General features: G+C 42.0%; 1 long non-coding RNA gene across 1 annotated transcript in view; it reads right to left on the bottom strand.

The window, feature by feature from the left end:
• Positions 1-15,936, bottom strand: part of LOC121439989 — a 21,558-nt gene extending 5,622 nt beyond the window's left edge. The window contains exons 1-3 of the long non-coding RNA XR_005973316.1: positions 15,634-15,936; positions 3,745-3,889; positions 2,936-3,025 (exon numbers count right to left, since the gene is read on the bottom strand). This is a non-coding gene — a long non-coding RNA (uncharacterized LOC121439989). The remainder of the gene's footprint in view (positions 1-2,935; positions 3,026-3,744; positions 3,890-15,633) is intronic.

The following is a 15,936-nucleotide window of genomic DNA, read 5'->3' as shown; positions in this document are numbered from 1 at the left end:
GTAGAATAAGTAAATCTTAAAAAAAAACTAATTAAACGATTAGAACCTTTATTAATAGCCATGCAGAATGAACTCACACCTCTGGGATGTTTCTTGATGCCTGAGCTCAGGAGTACAGCATTTAAAAATACAAAACTATAATTACGTCAGTGTTGGGGAGGGCTATATAAGTGGTGAGGAATTTAGAGGTGCCTAGTAACATCTTCATTGTTTACAAGGCTAGTCTGTATCTTCCAGACACAATACATCCCAATCACAGTCAAGTGGACAGCACCAGAAGCGTCCACACCGTGAATGTGAATGTTGAAGGTGGAAGGCTGAGGAGTGATCAGGCAGGCAGAGAGTAATGTTGGGACAGCATGGTGTTACCTTCGTCTTTTCAGTAATGCAACGACATAATCAGAGCACAAATCTGAAGGAAATAGTCCCATAAATTATCATTTGCATGTTCACCTGGTACTGGTAACAACTTGGCATGGTATTGGTAACAACTTCATGGCGCTGTTTATGACAGCTGAGTCCTTCCTGATGGCTCCTGACTCATCTCTCACACACAGATAGTACATATGAAATCAAGTGACCCTCAAGGCACATTGGATGGAATGTTTTCCCATGACCTCAAATAGTTAGATTTCCTGTCTCCATCATTTCCGCCGCAGCCTTAATTTACTATTGGATCAGATCCTACTGAGAGCATCTCTGAACTCCAGCTATGGAGGTGAAATTCCACCAGGAAGGCTAATTCAGATGCCACCTGCAGCCACTGAGCCATGTCAGATCTGAGTCAGTGTTTGTCCACAGAAACTATCTGCACCGCTAAGTCACATCCAGAGGATACAATCCTGCCTCCTGTCAATTATAAAACAAAACAGAGTTGAGTGTTCATGAGGATACGGAGAAAAGATCAAGTGCCTGCGCTGGTGGGGATGAAAGCTGTCCTGGCCGTTCTGCACAACAGCAAGGGAGTCCTCAAAAATTCGAGACACATCCACTTTACCATCACACAATCCCATTCTGTGCCTATGTCCTAATAAAAGAAAGACTGTGAAATTGTTTTACTTTTAATTTTCAAGGTTGGAGGATAGAAAAGGAAGATATGGGATTTAATTAGTTATTAGCTCTTAGTTCAAGGGTGGCCTTCAGATTCTCCTGCCTCTTCCTTTTTCTTTCAAGTGCTCGGATTAAAGGCGGGGCCCCTACAATGACCCCAGCATACCTGTGTCTTGATACTGTTTTGTGAATCCTGTCAGGGCCCCTGCCTTCTAAAGCATCTTTGTACATTTCCCTCCCTAGATCCAGCAATGGAAGACATTGTTTTATGAAGTTTTTACTTTCACGCAGGAGTGTTAGCTCATAAATTCAAAGGGGAGTCTGTGGCAATCTTGCGTCCACAATGCGCAACTGCAACTTTGAAAGTGTAGCACATGGGGAAAAATTTCACTTAACCACCTGGTGGATCCTTGGCAGCCCTTGCGCTGTAATGCAGTCATAAAGCAAGTGATATGTCAGTCTAGAACATTTTGAAGGGGTTTGTTCAGCAATAGATAGTACTTTTTAATAAAGGAGATAATCAGAACAGTGGTGTGGAATAATGCTCTTGTACACTGTAAAAATTATCACTTGTATTGGTTTAATAAAATGCTGACTGGACATTAGCCAGACAGGAAATATATTCAAGGCAATCAGACTAAGATAATTCTAGGAAGAGGAAGGCAGAGAGACATAGTCATCAACCTGATTCAGAGGAAGTAAATGAGAACGACTCCCTGAAAAAATGTACCAAGCCACGTCGATAAACAAGGATTATGGGTTAATTTAATTAAGAACTAGTTAGTAAGAAACCTGAGCTAATAGACCAAACAGTTTATAATCGATATAAGCCTCTGAGTGTTTCTTTGAGACTGAATGGCTGTGGGACCAGTGGGACAGAAGCGTCCATCTACAGAACAGCTTTATTTGCTTGTTCCTTCAGCCCTGAGTTCAGCTGTCTGGTTGCTTCAAAGATGTGTGAACATCACAGGATATTTCTAGTTACAAAAAAAAAACAAATTTAGAGAATGTCTTGATCTAAAGGAACTCATTTCTTTTTATTTTATTTTATTTTTTTAAAAATTTATTTATACAATATTTTGTCTGTGTGTATGCCTGAAGGCCAGAAGAGGGTGCCAGATCTCATTACAGATGGTTGTGAGCCACCATGTGGTTACTGGGAATTGAACTCAGGACCTTTGGAAGAGCAGGCAGTGCTCTTAACCACTGAGCCATCTCTCCAGCCCAGGAACTCATTTCTTAACCCCTTACAAACTCAAGCAGTTATAACATCTGCTGATTCCCACAAGTACGTCCTCGGTGAAATCTTGTTTCCCAGTGTGGAGGCCCAAAAATGTCTATTTTCACCTTCACCAAAGGTCAGAGAGTTGGAACTTACCTCTATTCCTTCAAGGTTATTGTGTTTCTACCTCAAACAAGGTCACACCTAGATTCAGGTCAGAGAGTTCTACTCTCTCAAGGTTATTGTCCACAGTGTGGCTAATAGCCAGACCTTGTGCTTCAGGAATAGAGAAGTACATATGTTTCTGCCCCTAACAAAAGTCTAGGATCCAACTAAAATTCCAGTTTCTTTCAAGAGATAACATTGGATTCCACACAGGGAGTGGTTTGTCTACAGAATGTTTCAGTCTAGGATGTGTATTTGACTTGTTTTGTTCTAACAACAGAATGTTTAACTATGGAAGTAGCTCATAACCTTCTATTAGTGGAGGGTCTGTTTGTTTGTCCTGGCCACTCAGCTAGTTTAGCCCCAAAATAATCACACAGAAACCGTATTAATTAAATCACTGTTTGGCCCATTAGTTCTAGCTTCTTATTGGCTGACTCTTACATTAATTAAACCCATTTCTATTAATAAGCATATTGCCACATGGCAGTGGCTTACCGGGAAAGAGTAGGTATGGCTGACTCTGTTGGCTCCATGGCGTCTCTCTGACTCTTCTTCCTCCCAGCATTCAGTCCAGTTTTTCCAGTCCTAGCAACAGGCCAAGGCAGTTTTTTTTTTTATTTGATTAACCAATAAGAGCAACACATAGACAGAAGGACCTCCCACACCACTTCACCTTTTCTGTTTAAACAAAAAGGAAAGTTTTAACTTTAACATAGTAAAATTACATATAACAGAACAGGTATCAAGCAAGAATTACAGATATAAATATTCCAACTACTTTTTAATCATAACCAAGGAAAACTGTACCAATCTCTACCTATTCTTCAACTCTATCAAAGACTCTAGAAGTCTTTTTTTTTTTTTGGTTTTACGAGACAGGGTTTCTCTGTGGTTTTGGAGCCTGTCCTGGAACTAGCTCTTGTAGACCAGGCTGGTCTCGAACTCACAGAGATCCGCCTGCCTCTGCCTCCGAGTGCTGGGATTAAAGGCGTGCGCCACCACCGCCCGGCTATAGAAGTCTTATGAAATAAGTAAATATGAAGTGAATTGTAAGCAACTTCTAAAAACGCAAGAATTGATAGAGACATCTCGTTATCTGGACAGTCACCCAAAGTTCTACTGCACTATTGGGCCATCCTTTTTCAGCCTATGGGCCCTCAGTATCCAGCAGACTTTTCCATGAAGCAGGAAATTTCAAAGACTGTTCCACCTATATTAGCAGTTTGTCAGTCATTTTCTTCTGTGTTGTGCAGAATGCTCGGCAGACACACTCATGAAGCAGGAACCCTGAAGGATCAACTCACCCTTAGGCAAGTTCAGCAGTCATTTCTCTGTGGGTCCTGCATGTCCAGTTATGCAGTCCAGGAAAGAGCAGTTTCTTGCCCAAATGGCCAGCGAACTCCATAAGGAGCGTCTTCGATGCCCATGTTCCTCTTGAAGTAGCTTGTGCTGCCAGGAACAGACGTGTATCATTGTCATGAAAATTCTAAGTCATTAAAACATTTTAAATCCCATATTCTGTAGTCTTTGAAAGGTTAGAAGAATGCCTACCTATCTGAAATACATCTCTGTACATCTAGAAAATCTTGACTACTATAGGTGATTATATATTAACCTGTATTTCTTAATTACAAATCACATTTTTTAAATGGACTGCAAAATCACAATGCCTTAATCAAGAGTAGAAATATACGTATAACAAGATTGACCTTATATTTTTATCAATAAACCAAGAACCATACCAATGCAAATCTCCATAGCATATCCCCACACCTAAATGTAAAGAAGCACCTATAAACAATATTTGGGAATATGGGTGTGGTTTTGTCCAAAATGCTTCCTGCTGTTTGGGAGCACTGTTAATCAGGTCTTTCGTGGTGTATCCTGTGTGCTAGGTTCAACTAAGCAGTTGGGCGGTGAGTGCATAGGCAGGACCGGGCATTCTTCAGCAGCAAGGGCCTCCCACCGCCATCCACACCTAGGAAGACCTGGAAATTCCAGAGCCACAGGAACCACTGCCCTCCTCATCCCTACCCTCTGGCAGCAGAAGCACAGAGGATGCTGGGGCCCTGATGGCTGCACGCTTGAGACATAAACAAAGTCAGAAGGAGACCTGAACACTAGGAGACAACCCAGGGCTCCTTCCCAAAGGTCAGTCTTGACACAGTGGGGCCTTTGTCAGGGCACAGTGGCAGCCATGACACCAAGTCCTGGCCCCTGAGGCTTCTACAGGGGTCTGGGAAGGGAGAAATCCCTAAGGGCCGGTGAGGAACAGCTCAGCACAAGAAACTTCGTAGATGCAAGATGATGAGAACGCGCGTGTCCTGATGACTTGAGGGTATGCGTGAGCTATCGACGGTTGTTATTATCAAAGGAGAGGTGTAGGAGGAGAAGAGGGGCATAGGGAGAGGCTGTGGGGTCAACAGCCAGAGCTGGGGACCGGAGGGAGAAAATGCACTGGGCACAAAGAAGATAAAAAGAGGTCATCATGCGAAGTGAATAGGGCACACAGGAGAGGGCAAAGCTGTGTATCTTAGGCCTTGCGGGCTGAGGATCTCTGGTTGGATGTGCCCTGTGACCCCACACAGTGAGCCCTGAAGCTGACGTCAAGAAGACTCTTGACGGCCAGAACTAGAGAAAATGAACCTAACGGTAGGGATGGCCGAGGAGGCGGATTGTAGGGAAGGGAGCATGCCAAGCAGAGGCGTGCGGAGAGCGGGCGTGGACAAGCACGGGATCCACAGTGAGAGTGGGTGCTTGGGCAAGGGCTTGTTAGCAGCGCTGTGGAAAGGGCGCCTGCGCGTCTGCAGGAGCTGGAGCAGTCTGGGTGCCGGTAGCCGAGCGGCGCCATCAGCGTGAGAAGAGGGTACGGAGAGGCTTCGTGGGTGTTGGTACTTTAGTGTATCACGTACTGTGGCTATTTTCTTGGCGGGCGGGAAAAAAAAAATGTGTAGACCAGGCTGTCCTCGAACTCCAGATCCACCTGCCTCTGCCTCCTTCACCGGCCTGAGCCACTAGAGCCGGAGGGAGTCAGGCGTGATAAATTGCTACTTGAGGCGGATTTGCAATGACGCCACTGGCCCCGCCCTCGGAGAAGGAGGGCAAAATATTAGGTGTAGTTTTAAACCCAACCTTCCCCTAATCCAAACCTCTGGACGCCCCACGTCACCCTCACACTCCCTGCCCGCCGCTGTCTCTAAGGAACCGCAGCCTCACAACTCCTGGAGGCGATGCCCGCTCGATCCACCCCTGCCGGCCTCCCCGGAAAACGCTCCCGCACCGCCCGACAGAACCTCAAGCCTAAACCGCAGCTCTGCAGTCAATCCCAACTCTCACCGCTGAAAAACACCTTCAACGTTCACCGAGCCTCAGTCACCTACTTACTCTCTTCACACTGCTTTTCACCACACACCCAACGAGTCAGGGCAAAATACAATCTCATTAGTACTTTCTTACCTTTTCTTACAGGAATTTCAATCGTAGGCTTTTAGCCCCTTAATTCATTCTGACTTCATCACTGTACATGGTGAACAATAACACCCAAACCTGCGTGCTCATCCAGTTCTCCCATCGTCACTGGCCCAAGAGACTGTCCCCCTCACTCCCACGGTGTGCTTTTGGTACCCTTGTCAAAATCGTGAGACCGTATAAGTGAACATTTGATAATACTCATTGTTCTGTAATCCTTTTCTATGGTTTATTTTTCTCTATGTAAGTATCGTACATATTTTGTTTTTATAGGTTGCCTTGTTTTATAGGTTGTTTATATTTTCACATAAGCCTACCTAAGTCCTCCAACTTTGTGAGTTTTCCAAGTGTTTTGCATGTTTCAAATCTATGCAGTTCTAGTAGATAGTATTAAGGTTTTGCTAGGGATTGTTGTGAATCTGTAGATCGCTTTGTTAGTATGGCCGTGCCAATATTTTTTCATCCAATCCATTAACCCAAGATGTCATTTATTAGTGTGCTTTAACTTGATTCAGCAGTGTTTTCTGACTTCCACTATAGAAAACACTCACATTATGTGGTATAATTTCCCTCGGGCACCAGGCCAGAGGGAGAGCAAGCAAAATCTTCAGTAGCCCTTAGTCTCCCCTAGGTTATACCTGGACTGGCCCCAGAATTTTCACACAGCCCCTAGGACTTGCATTGTGTTACAAAGACCTCTCGCTGCCCTGTATGAATGTTACGTGGGGGGGGGGGGGGGGGGGGGAGGTTGGAATCCCTTAAACCTGGGCTTTTTCTAATTTTGTTTGATTTGGTCTGATTTGGATTATTGCGTCGGCGGAGAGGTTTGTTGGGCCATAAAGACTTTTCATTTCCTATGGATACAAAGCCAATGCAAAACTTGGTTTAGAGGAAACCCGGAAAACCATGGTACCACGTGAATTAGGTATTTGCACCTGGCATTGTATTGTCAGAAGTTTCTAGCAGTTTGTTTTGAGATATGGAAATCAACTAGCTAAAATGTAAACACAGGGGGAAGAAAAAATGCTGAGAGGCGAAGGGAAAGCGCTTCAGTTTTCTGAGACTGAGCTTCCCATTCTCACGTGTCTCTGAAGCCTTCATTTCTCAGACCTGCGCCAAAAATATTCGCGTCATTTTGTCGCCCAACTGGGGCTTGCTTGAAGGACAGAGAAGCTGGGGGCTTTGAGAGCTAGGAGGAATGTTCTCACGGTCAGAGGACCCCAGGACTGGCAGGGTCATGGGAAACTTCCCATCTCAGGGGCGGCAGTTTATGCAGCTATTAAAATACCTGTTAAGGGGAAATGAAGTGAAAGTGAAGGAAAAACGGCTACAGAGCTTTGGATGTTAATCAAATGCCATTGCAAGTGGTTTCAATGCAACTCCTCACTGTCAATTGAAACTGAAGGATGGAAGCAAGTTATGTGAGCTTTGAAGAGAGCTCATCAAAAAGGAGAGCCCACACCATTAAAATTTTGTACTTTATGTAATTTAATATCAAACTCTCTGGAGCCGTTGCAGAATAAGGAGTCACTTAAAGCTGCATCAGAAGTAGAACAGGAAAGTAAAAGGGAAGACACTCAGGCTAGAAACGGTCAGCCAGCAGAGGAGAATGTTCCTTCACGGGTTGATAAGAAAGCTGTTTCAGAAGACAGTAAAAGTGAGGAAAACCACGACACAGGAGATGACTCTCCCTTTGCCTTCGTTAGAAATAACAGATTTAGGAATTAGAACAGTTGAGAAGACTGCGTGTTTAAAAACACAAAAACTCCCAAGACAAAAGACAAAAAAGGAAACTTCCCAGTAAAGAAAAGGAAAACTACGGAAATGCAAGGGAAATCTTCCCAGTAGAAAAATCAGTAGAAGAGAGAATTGAAAGGAAAAATTTCTCTACAGAAGAAAAGGAAATCCTTTTGAGGGATTTGAGGAAAGGTTGCCTAGGGTCATAAGGACACCTCCACAGGTGTTCCCAGGTATTATGCAAATGATCAGCAGCCTCAAGGGTGTGTTCAGGTTGATTGGAGACCTACAGACTTAAAGGTCTGAACGGATTAAAAGAAGCAGGAGTAGCTTATGGAATGCATTCTCCCTGTGTAAGACAGGTTGTAAACCACTGGGCTAATCAGAATAGAGTTATTCCTCAAGATTGGAAGGATCTCTTGGCAGCTATACTAGAGGCTAATCCTCAGTTGGCTTACTTGGTGGAGAGAGGAAGCAGCAGCTGTAACAGGGCAGTCACCCTAGAGGAGTAAAGAGAGTAAAGGACCAATTACCAGGAGAGGGACAGTATGCTAATCTCGAAAGACAAACGCAGTTGGATGCCCCTGTAGTGAGTGCAGCGTCACCTAGTGGCTTTAAGGGCACGGGATAAGGTGGAGGAGCCAGGGAAAAGATCAAAAGCCGGGCAAAGTGCAGGAGACATCTACACTGCCTTTTAACAAAGATTCACTTCAGCAGTGCATAGAACAGCAGCTGATCCAGATGTTAGAAAGGTTTTATCTGAATCTTTGGCTTTTAAGAATGCTACCACAGAATGCCAAAGGCCATAAGGCCCTGAAGGCTCAAGGAGCTCCTTCGGAGGAGTGGGTTAAAGCCTACTGCTGATACTGACTCTGCAGAATATGATGCTGATATAGTTGGATAAGCTATAGGTAATGGCCTTAAATCCCGAACACAAGATGTTTCAACTGTGGGATACTGGGACATTTAAGGAAAGCCTGTTACCGTTCTGTTACTAAAAAGGATACCTCTTCAGAGGATGATTGTATTGAAAGCCTCATTCCCCTGGAATTTGTAAGAGATGTGGAAAGATAAACACTGGACTAAGGAGTGTAGATCAAAGATGCATAATAGTCCTTTACCTTCAGGAAACTGGGTGAGGGGCTTAGCTGGGGCCCTTTAACAGAAAAGAGCTTGCAGTTTCCCTTCAGCAATTGTGTGGCTCATCAACAGAGCCACCAGGGGAACACAGACTCAGCATTAGAAGTTTAATGTTTGCTGCTTCAGGGAGCGCTGCTTTAGAATTGTCAGTGGGTAGACATCTAACTGTGTCCCCACAGATTCCTTGTTATAAGATAGCCACTGGGGTGTATTGCCACACTAACTCCAGTGTTGTCTGTGTGACATGACATACATCATTATGCCGGTCGGGAGCTACGCGTCCTAAGGGACTAGGCTTCCTGGAGGTCAATAGCAGATGGCCCGGTATTGGCCACCCTTGAGGCATAGACGGGTTTCTCGATTAGCTGGCTATGCGGGATACGAGCTTTGCTCAATATCTTTTATAATAATGATATTCTATAAATCTACAAGACAAGGATTATCTCTTCAGGAACAGCTCTGGGATAGGGAAGCACAGTATGGGAATGTATAAGACTACAGCAGAACCCTTGCCATACACGGCGGTGTATGATGAGCAAGGGAACAGACGGGTTAAAGTTGATGGACAAAGAGTGTTATATTATACTTTGAACTTTATGGATAGGCTTGCTAGATCCCAACCCCCACAAGTATCCTCTGCATAAGAAGGTACTAAAAAGTATATTTCAACAGGTGCAGAGAACTGATTAAGTATATTTGGTCACTAGATGAAATAAAGGGTTAGGAAGAGGAAGGGCCATGATAGCCATGAGACAGAAACTTTCTATTCATAAGATGAAACCACTTGTCTGAGGTTTACATTCCAAGGACAAAATTTCCTCTTCTAAGGATGCTTTATGTCTAAGACCTGTTTCTGATAATACACTTTTCTTAAATATCGCTGATGTGACTAAAAAAAAGCTTTCATACTGTGCCAACCAATGATACATGACCTTCTGATTTGTTCTTATTTGAATACTATATAATGAAAACATGAATTCAGTAAAATCGCAGCAGATTCCAACCACTCTCTTGTGTATTGTGTCTGTCTGTCATTCGCCAAACTTGTGCCTTCCTGTGTACCAAGATCCTGCTTCTCCCATGGTCTGAGTGGCTCCCCTGAGCCGGTCTGTGGCAGTGTATAGTCCCCTTCCCCCAAGGAACCGTAGGAATGATTTTTGGTAGAAGCAGTCCAGTATCCAAAGGATTTATTGTACACCCAGAAACTATAGATGAAGATTACCAGGGAGAAATTACGATTATGGCACATGTAGAAAGGAGTGTGCAGAATGAAGCTGGTGATAGAACCGCTCAGTTGCTGACACTCCAGTAGCTAAAAGTCTAAGCAGCTCCGGTGACGAGGACAGGAGGCTTGGGAAGGACTGAAAAGGGTATTTTGGCAAATGGGCATTAATGATGAAAGGCCTAAATTGAAAGTAAAATTAAATGGGGTTAAGATTAAAGAATTATTGGATTCTGGTGGTGATGTATCTATAATTTCACAAGAATCCTAGGATCTCAACTGGCCTCTACAGGAAGTCTCCACTCAATTGTGGGTATTGGAACCTTACCTCAAGTAAAACAGAGTGTAAAATGGAATAAATGTATAGGGCCTAATGGACAAGTAAAAATTTTGAAGCCTTATGTGACTGATATGGCCATAAATCTATGAAGAAGAGATTTGTTACAACAATGGGGAGCTCAAATTAATATCCTTACAATTTCAGAATCAGCTTGTAATTTGATATTTAAATTGGGATATATTTCTGGAAGGGGCATCAGGAAAAAGTGTAAAGGAAGGTCACAGGCTCTGCAAGTTACACAAAGTCAAACAGGACAGCAATTGGCTGTCCTAGATTTATAGCAGGGGCCACTGCTGACAACCCCACTGCTCTGCCTTTCAAAGGGCTAAGAAAGAGGCCTGTGCGGATAGAGCAGTGGCCTTTAACTAAAGAACAATTGCAGGCGTTTTAGGAACTTGTGAAAGAACAGTTAGAAACAGAAGCAAACACTCTGAGGAAACTACTAGTCCTTAAAATTCCCTAGTATTTGTTTAAAAAAAAAAATCAGGCTGGAGAAATGGCTCAGAGGTTAAGAGCTTGGGATGATCTTCTAGAGGTCCTGAGTTCAGTTCCCAGTTTACAAACAGTGAGATCTGCTGCCCTCTTCTGACCTGCAGGCATGCATGCTGTATACATAGGGAAGGGAGTGGAGAAAATAAAAAATAAAAATAAAACACCAGTTCTTTAAAAAAAATCTGAAAAATGAAAAATATTAACTGATCTAAGAACTATTAATAAAATAATTCAACATTTGAGACCTTTACAGACTGGGATCCCTTTACCTTCTTTATTGCCCCAAACTGGCCTATTATAATTATTGATTAGCAAGATTGTTTTTTTACTATTCCTCTACAAGAACAGGATAGAAATAAATTTGCTTATACAGTTCCCACTTATAATATTTCTCAGTCAGTAAAGAGATATCACTGGAATATCCTTCCACAGGTAAACGGCTAAGCTTTGTGTCAATAGTTTGTAAATCAACCACTAAAAGCAGTACCTGAACATTTTCTTCAATTTATTATCTGTTATTATCTGGACACTGTTCTATTGGAGGTTTCTGATACTGATACCTTAAAAAGAATGTTTAATGCATTACACAAAAATTTATCTTATTGGAGATTACAGATCTAAAAAATTTAAAAAAGTACAAAGAGGAGATTCTCTAAGCTATTTACGCTATAAGTTAAATAAACTAAAAATTTAACCACAGAAAGCACAAATTAGGAGAGATTGATTGCATATTCTTAATGATTTTCAAAGGTTATTAGGAGATGTCAAATAGTTGCGGCCTGCAATTGGATTGTGTACTCAAAAATTAACTAATTTCTTTCAAATATTGCCAGGTGACTCAGAGTTAAACAATCCAAGACAGTTAATAGCCGAGGCTGACAAAAGAAATTGTCCCTAGTATAACAAAAATTATAAAACCCTATGTGGATAGATTAGACATCACAAAGAGGTTTATTTTAGCAATTTTACCTTCAAATCATTTCCATACTGGGCTTGTTATACAGAGAGAGAATAATATTTTGGAATGGATTTTCTTAGCTCACAAACAGTAAAAAATCAAAGACCCATATAAAAAAGTTTCTAAACTGATTATAGAAGGAAGAGTAAGACTTTGTCAATTGTCAGGTATGGATCCAGCTAAGATTATGGTATATATCATATACCAATGCTGAAATTAGGCAAATTTGGGGGATTAATGATGATTGGCAAAGAGCTTGTAGTAATTTCTTTAAAAATATTAACAACAAGTATCCAAAGCGTAAGCAAATTCAGTTTATAAAAAGAACTAACCGGATTCTTCCCTGCACAGTGAGAAGGGCACTTATTTCTGGGGCTGTTACATTTTATACTGGTGCAAACAAATCAGAAATGTCTGTTTATAAAGCAGGGACCAACAGTAAGGTTGTTCAAATTCCACATGACTCAGTCCAAAACTCAGAGCTGTACGCCATTCTGATGGTTTTACTAGATTTTAAGAAACCTCTCAACATAATTACTGATTCTCAATACGCAAAAAGAGTTGTGTTGCTTATGGAGACTGTTAAACCTATTCCTAATGATTCAGCATTACCTTTATTATTTGTGCAACTACAACAGATAATCTAAAAAAAGAAATTGCCCACTTTATATTATTTATATTCGATCTTATACTGGATTGGCTGGATCATTAGCAAAAAAAAAAAAAAAAAGCAAAACTTGATCAATTGCTGGGTGGTGGTGGCGGCGCACGCCTTTAATCCCAACACTCGGGAGGCAGAGGCAAGCGGATCTCTGGGAGTTGAGGCCAGCCTGGTCTACAAGAGCTAGTTCCAGGACAGGCACCAAAGCTACAGAGAAACTCTGTCTCAAAAAAAAACAAAAAAAAAAAAACAAAACTTGATCAATTACTGTGGAGGCCCAAATATATGAGCCTCTTTCCACCTTGGCAAAGGTCAGCAGTTGGAACTTGACTCTATTCAGAGACTTGGAACTAATCTCTATTCTTTTAATGTTATTGTGTTTTTACCTCAAACAAATGTTTCATCTAGATATAGATCAGAGAGTTTTGCTCTCTCAAGATTATTGTCAACAGGTGTGACTAAAATCCAGCCCTTATATTTTAGGAATAGAGAAGTAGATATGTTTTACCTCAATCAAAAGTCTAGGGAGTCAACTAAGGTTCCAGTTCCCTTAGGGAGATAACAATGGAGTCCACTCAGGGAGTGATTTTCCTAAAGAATGTTTTGGTCTTGGGTGAAAGCCTGATTTGCTTCATTCTAGCAACAAAATGTTTAACTATGGATGTAGCACCCAACCTTCAACTGGTCTGTTCATTTTCTTGTATCATGGTAATGCAGTGGGTTTTTTTGTTTGTTTTTTGTTTTTGTTTCGTTTGTTTTTGTTTTTTGTTTGTTTGTTTTATCTTTCTCCTACTTTAGGGTTGGGTATTTTCAGGAATTGGAGATTAAACGTGGACAATTTCAGTATTCACTGGAACTCCCTTCCATTATTAATAGGAAGAGTGTTGAAAGTCTCTAAATTTCATAAGATACATTATGGTAACAGTAGGGGATTAAAGAAAAAAATTCTGTTACTTGGCAACAAGCTAAGGAAATTATAAAAAGCTGTCCTGTTTGTTCCTTTTATAATCAAATTCCTTTACCTGCCAAAACAAATCCTAAAGGTATGCAAAAATAAAATAAAACGTTGTCAAATGGATGTATTTTATTTATTATATTTTGTAAAGTTATAATATGTTCATGATACCATTCTCACTTATTCTGGGTTCTAGTGGGCATCTGCCTTAAACTGTAAAAAGGCAGATTCTATAGTTTTAGAGACAATGGCTCTTTTGGGCATTAGGGACGGTCGGGCGAGTGCATGGGCAGGAGCTTGTGAGCAGCATGTGTAGCGGGCGCCTGTGCGTCTGGAGGGGCTGTTGGGGGGAACGCGGGTAATCGAGCAGGATCCCGGTGTAAGGAGAACGGTGAGCGGCCTTGTGACTATTGGGCGTTAGTTGTTAATTAGCTGTTTGTGGGTGTTACAGACAGAGATTGAAGAAAAAAAAAAAATGTGTAGTCCAGACTGGCCTTGAACTCCAGATCCACCTGCCTCTGCCTCCTTCACCGGCCTGAGCCACCAGAGCCGGCGAGAATCGGTCTTTATAAATTACTACTTGAGGAGGAATTGCAATGACGCCACTGGCCCCGCCCTCGGAAGAGGAGGGCAAAATCTTAGATGCAGTTCTAAGCCCACTTTCCAGTAATGCAAACCTCTGTACAGTGCAAGACTGGAGGTTATAGGTGTATGACCCAGCCACGACAAGCTCAATACTGATCTGAGGCTCAGTAGTTTACCCTAAGGCAATACTTGGTTCCAAGAAAGACCAGAAACCGAAACCATTCAGAAACAAAGGAAATTCCTGCCAGCACACACCCATCCCTTTCCACCAGGACACCCCTAGACAAATGTCAGCCAATCAGGGGTCCTGAACTTTTAAAATTCCTCACCTCAACCTCTGCTATTATTTAAAAAAACAAAACAAAAAAACCCACACAGCTGTGCTCAGGTCTCTCAGATCACTAATCCATTGGACACACTAGAGTTTGAGTTTGCCAGCTTGTGTATGAATAAAGACTCTTTGCTTTTACATATGGGACTCGGTCTCCTTGTTAGTTTTGGGGGGGGGGACTCCGCAGATCTGGGTGTAACAATAGGCACACCAAAGGGGTTAAAAACAAAGATATCTCTCTTAGAGAATATATAAAATTATTCTCTGTTAGCAGGGAACAAACTCTTTAAAAGTTACATTTATTTATTTATTTATTTATTTGTGTGTGTGTGTGTGTACATGCGTTTACCTGTGTACATATTATGTCACACATGTGGAGCTCAGGGGACAACTAACAGAAGTCTACTACACGGGTCCTGGGGGTCAAACTCTGGGTCCTCTGGCTTGGCAGCAGGCACTCTGGTCACTGAGCCAACTTACTGGACCTAGAACATATTATGTATAAAAACTAAAAGATTTTCTCTGTGTGTCTCTCTGTCTCTCTCTGTGTTTGTGTCTGTCTGTCTGTTTGTCTCTGGGAGATGAGAGTCCATAGTCGCAGGGCAGAGGTACCAGGAGGACATGGTAGCTGGAGCAGGAAGCTAAGAGCTCACATCTTGGAATACAAACATGAAACAGAGCAAACAGGAAGTAGGGTGGGACTTAGGATAGCAAAGCCTGTCCCCAGAGACATACTTCCTCCAGCAGGGTCACATCTCCTAACCCTCCCCAAACATCACCACCACCTGGGACCCGGGTGTTCAAACGCTCAGGACCACGCAGTATATTCTTATTTAAAACACCGCAGTCATCTGTGTACAACACTTACCATGAGCAATTCGAAGAGAAAGTTAAAATAACTCCATTAACGATACAACGGAAGAGGCTAAAATAGGAATAAACCAAACTGTAATGTGAATACTTTATATAGTGGAAGTCAGAAAACAGAATCAAATTAAAGCAAACACTAATAAATGACATCTTGGGTTAATGGATTGGCTGAATAAATATTGGAGACGACCATACTAACAAAATCATCTACAGATTCAAAGAAATCCCTGTCAAAACCTTAATAACGTTTACTAGCACTGCACGTATTTGAAACATTCAAAACAGTTTTGGAAGCACACAAAGCTGGAGGACTTAAGTAGGCTCATGTGAAAATAAATATATTAGCAACCTATAATAATAAGTATTGTACTGGCATAGAGCAAAATAAACCAAAGTAAAAGATTACAGAACAATGAGTATTATTGAATACTTACGTCTGTGGTCACAGGATCTTGACACCGTGGGAGTGAGGGGGACAGTCTCTTGGGCCAATGACGATGGGAGAACTGGATAAGCACGCAGGTTTGGGTGTTACTGTTCACCATATACAGCAATGAAGTCAGAATGAATTAAAGAGCTAAAAGCGTACGACTGTAAATTTCTGTAAGAAAAGGTAGGAAAGTATTAATGAGATTGTTTTTTGCCCTGACTCGTTGGATGTGTGGTGAAAAGCACTGTGAAGGGAGTAAGTAGGTGATTGAGGCTCGGTGACTGTTGAAGGTGTTTTTCTGCGGTGA

This window comes from Microtus oregoni, unplaced genomic scaffold, assembly GCF_018167655.1.
Source record: "Microtus oregoni isolate MIOR12 unplaced genomic scaffold, Mior012 000002F_ref0000024, whole genome shotgun sequence".
NCBI lineage: Eukaryota > Metazoa > Chordata > Mammalia > Rodentia > Cricetidae > Microtus > Microtus oregoni.
This window is presented reverse-complemented; position numbering and strand designations above follow the sequence as displayed.